We start from the raw sequence: 7,256 nt of genomic DNA on the forward strand, positions 1-7,256 counted from the left end.
AAAAATTCAGTTTCTTCAAAAATCCATTTTTTATTATTAAACCCTTTTGATAATTTTTTTGACAATCTCTATTCAATATTCCTGGTGGAAACTAATAGCCGTAGGTTACCAGTGGCTGTAGCATGTTGTGTTTTCATTTGTAGTCTACTATTTACACAACTTCAAAAAGTATAGGGGAAGATTTTTCAAAGACACAAAAGGGAATTAGGTATTTAAAGCCCATCAGTTTCAATGGAAGTTGGACTCCTAACTGCCTTTTATGCCTTTGAAAATTTCCACATAGGAAATTTACCCCTCTGAGTTGCAATTCAGGAAGTAGAATTGAGGGATATCTTTGTATGGTTATTTTAGAATGGACAATTTTAAATGGTTAAGCTGAGAGGTTGGGTGAGACCTCATTGAAGCTAGTGAGTTTAACCATAGCTGGTCATTCAGGATAAATGTAAGAAACAATCAATCACCTTTATGGAACCAGATATCTGAAACAATAGCAGCCTCCACTCAAAACGCAGAACTGAGGCAAGCTTTAAGTATAGGCAAAACCGTGTGGCCCAGCAGGTTTCCCTGGAGACTGATGCAGCAAACACAGGGGCTGGTGCACTGATTGGTAGAGTCATGTGTATCAGGGTGGTGAGAGAAGGAGCAAAGAAGCCCCCCACACAGACAGAGAGGCCCAGGTAGTGTGAGCCTGAGAAAATGTTAAGAACTTTGGGGCGGAGTGCTGGCTGAAGTAGGCTTGGAACAACTATATCCTGCTTTTTGAGTCCTAATGTGTTCAGGGAAACAGGACTTTGTACAGCATAAATAAACAGGGTTGCAGCAACGAAATACACATTTAGACATCAATTTCTCTTCCTCACAGAAACACTGAAAATTGGCTAACTGCTTAGGTCAAAAAGGGGTAACAATACTTTACACTCTTACAGATGTTCAATAGCTCTGGGAAGGGGGGGAGGGATAGCTCAGTGGTTTGCGCATTGGTCTGCTAAACCCCAGGTTGGGAGTTCAATCTTGAGGGGGCCATTTAGGGAGGTGGGCCAAAAATTGGGGATTGGTCCTGCTTTAAGCAGGGGGTTGGACTAGATGACCTCCTGAGGTCCCTTCCAACCCTGATATTCTATGATTCTATGAGATTGCTTGAAGTGGGAATATATTGGAATATTTATCTACCTTCCCTTGTCTGTTAACTTCCAGGCTTTTCATGCTTAATTTTTACTGTAACAGTTGTGGTGAATTCATTTTAACTTTCATGTTGAGTAACAACCTGAACTGACAGGTAATGAAGATTTTTGCTGGTGAATACAGATATGCTCAAAGAAGACATTTTATTGAGAAGTATTTTAAGGCTAACTGATAGACTTGCTTGCACAGATAATTATTCAAACAACAAAAAGCCATCTTCAGGCTGTGTAGATCTGTTATCGCTAGAACTGAACAAATTATTTGTCGGAAATTTATGCGAAGAATTCAACCTCCTCTTCATGATTTGTATGGAAACAGTTTACAGTTTTCTTAGTTGTATTCATTTGACGCTTTTCACAAGTAATTTGCACGGCTATTTCTGTGACTATTTCCTGAGCAGTAGGTTGTTTGCAGACAGTTCATTATGAGTAGTAGGTATTTGAAATGAAAACTACACTGGTTCATTTTGATTGGACACATCATCACAGGGTCAGGCTTTTCTTTCCTGATTCTAGTCCTCATTCAGGAAAACACTACAGCTGTGACTTGAATGGGACTTAAGCACATGCTTAATGTTCAGAATGTGTTTCAGTTGTTTTCAGAATGAGGATGCTTTCCTGAATTGGGACTATAATGCAGGTAACTCTTGAAATCAGGTATCTGCTGTCAGTCGTCTTCATGAGCTTAATATTCACTTTGTCAGTATTCTCCAACATTAGTTTAAAATCTGCTGTTTCCAATAACATTCCAGCCAGGAAACTTGCTCACCACAATATCTGTGGAAAGGGAGCACAAAGGGAACACTACTACAACCAAAGCAAATTCCGATTTCTATCTGAGTGAATATTCGGGGGAAACATGAGCTATTGCTTGATTCTAATTACAGCTAACACAAAGGATATTGTGCATGGAGTAAAAGGATTTGGAATAAAGGTTTTCCCCATATATTATCTAACCCTCAAAGTACAGAATGAAGCATGTAAGTGGGTTGCTGCTTTCTCTATTTGTAATTATGTAAGACTAGGACAGCTGTTTTCAATTTGCAGTTTGTATTTTCTCCACCTCTGCTGGATAAAACAAAAGCCTTGAGATCATGTCAAATGTATGTACAAATATCAACAGGTGGGACATCTTTTTTTGCACAGTCTGCTCTAACTAACATGGATACTTTGGGAGGACACTGCACCATATAGTGGGGACCAGTCTGTCACTAAAATCTCATTGATGCTAATGTACTGTATGGAATTGTTACTAATCAGAGAAAAGCACATAAAATAATTGCTGTTGAGGGTTTTTTTAAAATCACCTAATAGATTTTGGAGCACATGTTCCATTGACTTTCTATGGGATTAATGATCCTAAATCCCGTAGGCACCTTTGGAAAACTCCCCTGTAACTCATTTTATTTAGATCAAGGAAAACAATTCTTAATTTATGGACACAAGACATGGCCCCTGAAAGGAAATCTTGGAATGACCCAACTGAATGGAAGGCAGCTTGCTATTTAAGGTTTACCCCATCAAGGAAATATAGTACAGATGAAGTGAGCTGTAGCTCACGAAAGCTTATGCTCAAATAAATTTGTTAGTCTCTAAGGTGCCACAAGTCCTCCTTTTCTTTATACAGAAGTAGGGAATACACAATTAAGGATTAAAGAGTTGCATAATTAACCATTCTCAAGTTAGGAAATGCTAGAATGATTGTTGCCCATGCAACCTTAATTCAGCCCCCTTGTGCGTATGTATTATAAAACAGCTTTTAAGAGCATGCAGAAGTGACCACTAATGAGAAGTTTGGTGTAAGTGACTTGGCCAGCATCACATGGGAACTCAGTGGTAGAGGCAGGGATAGAATCCAGTTCTCCAGGGTGGCATTCAACTGCCTTAACCATGAGACTACCCTTTATCTTCCTGCAGTCCCCTGCCTAATTCATTGCACAACCCACTGGGGATATCATCTAGCAGCTCCTCCATGGAGCCATGAGCACTGGTGTGTACCTACCATGGTTCACAAACTCCCCCAACACCTGTCCCTTTTGCAGTGCAAGGGAGACCCTGGTGCACATCTACTCCGAATGCGTCAGGTTCCAGCTTGTGTTCCAGCTCACCTTGAACCTCCTATTGTCTCCTAGTGAGGTTCTGGCTGTACTTTGCACTCACACCGTCCATGGCCCCACAAAGTTGTGATGCCGTCTCATCAACCTCCTCCTTGTGCTGGCAAAGTCAGCCATCTATCATACCAGGAAGAGAAAGCTGGATGGCAGAGGGTGCTCTATGACTGTGGGGCCTATTTCTGTTGCTTTATCCAAAAACTTCTCTGGGTGATGTCCACTGGCTTGTTAGTGCCCACAGCTCCTCAAAAGGCATCTATCTGGGGTTCTCTGCTCAGTGTCCTACTCTGGATCCCTTAGTCCTTTCCTCTGACCTCACTCCCGCTCCTGACAACAAATGAGAAAAAACAGGAAATCAGCTGAAGCCTGGACTCACGGCTCCTCCCCTTAGCTGGGTGGGAGGACCTTTAGTTTTGGGAGGACCCAAACCCACTCAATCCCAGGGCTTTCAAATAGCACACACCTTCCAATTTGTGTGACAAATGTCCTAGAGACCACAGACTCCTTCACTACACAGCCTTGATCCATCCGCAGAGCACATCTGTCCTGTGCGCTGAATGAACTTCGGGACTGATGTAAAAAGATAGAATATGGGATCTGCAATTAAAGACTTTATTATAATGCATAGACTCAAGGAGACTGAACGAAGATTGTATGAGCAATGCTCATTCTGCACTTCCTGACTTCAGAGTGCTTGACTTTGCAACAGCCTTTTTAATCCTCGACATTATTGGCAGATGAGAGTTTAGGGGAATTTGGATAAAATTTAGCTCAAATGTTCAGGGCCTGATTTTCAAAAGTGTGCAACACATATATTTAGGTGCCTGCACAGAAGCTTTTGGGAGTTTAGCAGTTTTGAAAATCTGGCCTTCAAATCTTGGAGGCTTTTTGTAACCAAGGCAAGATTCTGGACTTTTGGAAATCACCCATCACTAAGTGTATGGCTGCTAATAATCTGCTTAATGTGTTAATGATGGATATCTCTGTAATTATTGGATACATATTTAAAAATTTATGAAGTTTTATTTGCAGTATTCTAAAATTATAGGTGATAGACGGCTGTATAAATTACAACAGAACGAAGCCCCCAAACCTAATAATAGTAATTGCATCTAAGTCATAGATTTTTAAGGTCACCATTGTGATTATCTCATCTGACCTGCTGCATCTCACAATAGGACTTTCCTGAATTAATTCCTGTTTGAACTACAGTATATAGATCAGGGATCGGCAACCTTTATCACCCAGCCCATCAGGGAAATCCACTGGTGGGCCGGGATGGTTTGTTTACATGCAGAGTTTGCAGGTTCAGCTGATTGCTTCTCCGAGTGGCTGCAGTTCACCGTTCCACGCCAATGGGGGCTCCGGAAAGTGGCAGCCAGCACATCCCTTGGCCCGTGCCGCTTCCCGCAGCACCCATTGGCCTGGATCGGTGAACCGCAGCCAGTGGGAGCCACGATTGGCCGAACCTGTGGACACTGCAGGTAAACAAACCGTCCCGGCCCGCCAGCGGATTTCCCTGATGTGTCACGTGCCAAAGGTTGCTGATCCCTGATATAGATAGAAAAAAACCAATCTTGATTTAAAAATGTCTAGCAAGGGAGAATCTACCACAACCCTTGGTAATTTGTTCCAATGGCTAATTTTCTCTCACTGTTAAAAATTAGGACTTATTTCCTGTCTGACTTTTTCTAGCTTCCACTTCCAGTCATTGGATCTTGTTACACCTCTGTCTGCTAGATTGAAGAGCCTTTTATAATCAAATTTATTTTCTCTATGTAGGTACTGTGATCAAGTCACCATTTCTCTGTTAAGCTAACTAGTCTCTAGGGACTCAATCTATCACTATCAGGCATTCTTTCCAATCCTTTGATCATTCTCATGGCTCTTCTCTAAACCCTCTCCAATTTGTCAACCTTCTTCTTGAACTGTGGACACCAGAATTGGACACAGGATTCCAGTAGCAGTCAACTAGTGCCAAATACAGAGGTAACACACCCTTTGTAACAACAAAATGCACTGCAGTAAACCACCCAAACCATCAAGCAAATGTAAATGTCATGCTCCAATATTTAACCCATTTAATTTGGCTTTCCTGACTGAAAAGGAAATCTTACTTAATATGGAAAAACAATGACTGCTTTTCCCCTAGTGCATCTATGCAGCAGTTAAGTGCGGGAACATAATCCAAATATTTTCAAACACGGATGCTTACTTTCAAATCCTTACGTAGCTGATGCAAGTCAACGTAGCATATTTTTCATTCAGCAGTTGAGAGCAGCCCTTTTTGGAGCACAGAAATAGGTGGGTACATAAATGAGCCGCTGAAACACTCACGTCTGTAAATCTTCACAGCACTCTCCCCCAGAGTTTGAACCAGAGTTTGCTTCAACATTGCCATTGTACCACCTTCCAACCCCCTGTTCTGACCTGGGGGCAGCTACAGATTGCAGGGGCCTCTCGGTTGCTCTAACTTCTTCAGACTTGTGAAACCCTTCGGGGGACTGTAAGAATGCTCGGAGGAGATGGATTGAAGCTGGATAGATTGATTTTATATCACCTCAGCATTCCTCAGATGTGGCTTCATGTCATAGGGACTGCTCTGGCCCAATACACATACACTAAAATAACAGACAAAATAATTGATGTGGTTGGGGAGTCAGTGAATCAATGTATGAATAAACATGGGGACATCTAAGCAAAGATTCATTCATGACACTTCCTAAAATGTTGATCTCTTGTCTTCCATACGTTGTTGTAACATGATATTCCTGTATAGACCTGCTAACAGTCATCTTGAGGGTACATTAGCTTCATAATGAACCTCTCCTAGGATCACAGGTCTTTAATCTGGCCAGGTTGAAATATGTTCAGAGGAGTGTGTGTATCTTCTGCTGTCTTCATACAGAGGCATTCCTGCTGCTGCACTGTATGAGGGTGAAGTGATATGATAGGAAGTATAAATTTGCCTGCATTTGGATGAAAAGATTGGAAATCAGGCCATTATATGTGTCAGTAGGAAGCGAGTTTCATTTTCATTTTCTGTATTAGTAAAACTGTGTTTTACTTTGAAGTGAAATTCTAAGTGGGGTGAAGAAAAAGTTTGACAGTTTAAGGAAAGGCAGAGGATGAAGTGCCTGCAAATCAGTCATCTTCCCAGGATATTTCAAAATTAATCAAACTCATGCTGTTACTTTTAAAAATACTGAAAAGGGGCTTCATAGTAGCAGCCGTGTTAGTCTGTATTCGCAAAAAGAAAAGGAGTACTTGTGGCACCTTAGAGACTAACAAATTTATTAGAGCATAAGCTTTCATGAGCTACAGCTCACTTCATCGGATGCATTTGGTGGAAAAAAACAGAGGGGAGATTTATATACACACACAGAGAACATGAAACAATGGGTTTATCATACACACTGTAAGGAGAGTGATCACTTAAGATAAGCCATCACCAGCAGTGGGGGGGGGGGGGAGGAGGAAAACCTTTCATGGTGACAAGCAAGGTAGGCTAATTCCAAGAGTTAACAAGAATATCTGAGGAACAGTGGGGGGTGGGGTGGGGGGGAGAAATACCATGGGGAAATAGTTTTACTTTGTGTAATGACTCATCCATTCCCAGTCTCTATTCAAGCCTAATTTAATTGTATCCAGTTTGCAAATTAATTCCAATTCAGCAGTCTCTCGTTGGAGTCTGTTTTTGAAGCTTTTTTGTTGAAGTATAGCCACTCTTAGGTCTGTGATCGAGTGACCAGAGAAATTGAAGTGTTCTCCGATTGGTTTTTGAATGTTATAATTCTTGACGTCTGATTTGTGTCCGTTCATTCTTTTACGTAGAGACTGTCCAGTTTGGCCAATGTACATGGCAGAGGGGCATTGCTGGCACATGATGGCATATATCACATTGGTAGATGCGTAGGTGAACGAGCCTCTGATAGTGTGGCTGATGTGATTAGGACCTACGATG

The sequence above is a fragment of the Dermochelys coriacea genome, chromosome 4 (genome assembly GCF_009764565.3).
Source record: "Dermochelys coriacea isolate rDerCor1 chromosome 4, rDerCor1.pri.v4, whole genome shotgun sequence".
In the NCBI taxonomy this organism is placed as follows: Eukaryota; Metazoa; Chordata; order Testudines; family Dermochelyidae; genus Dermochelys; species Dermochelys coriacea.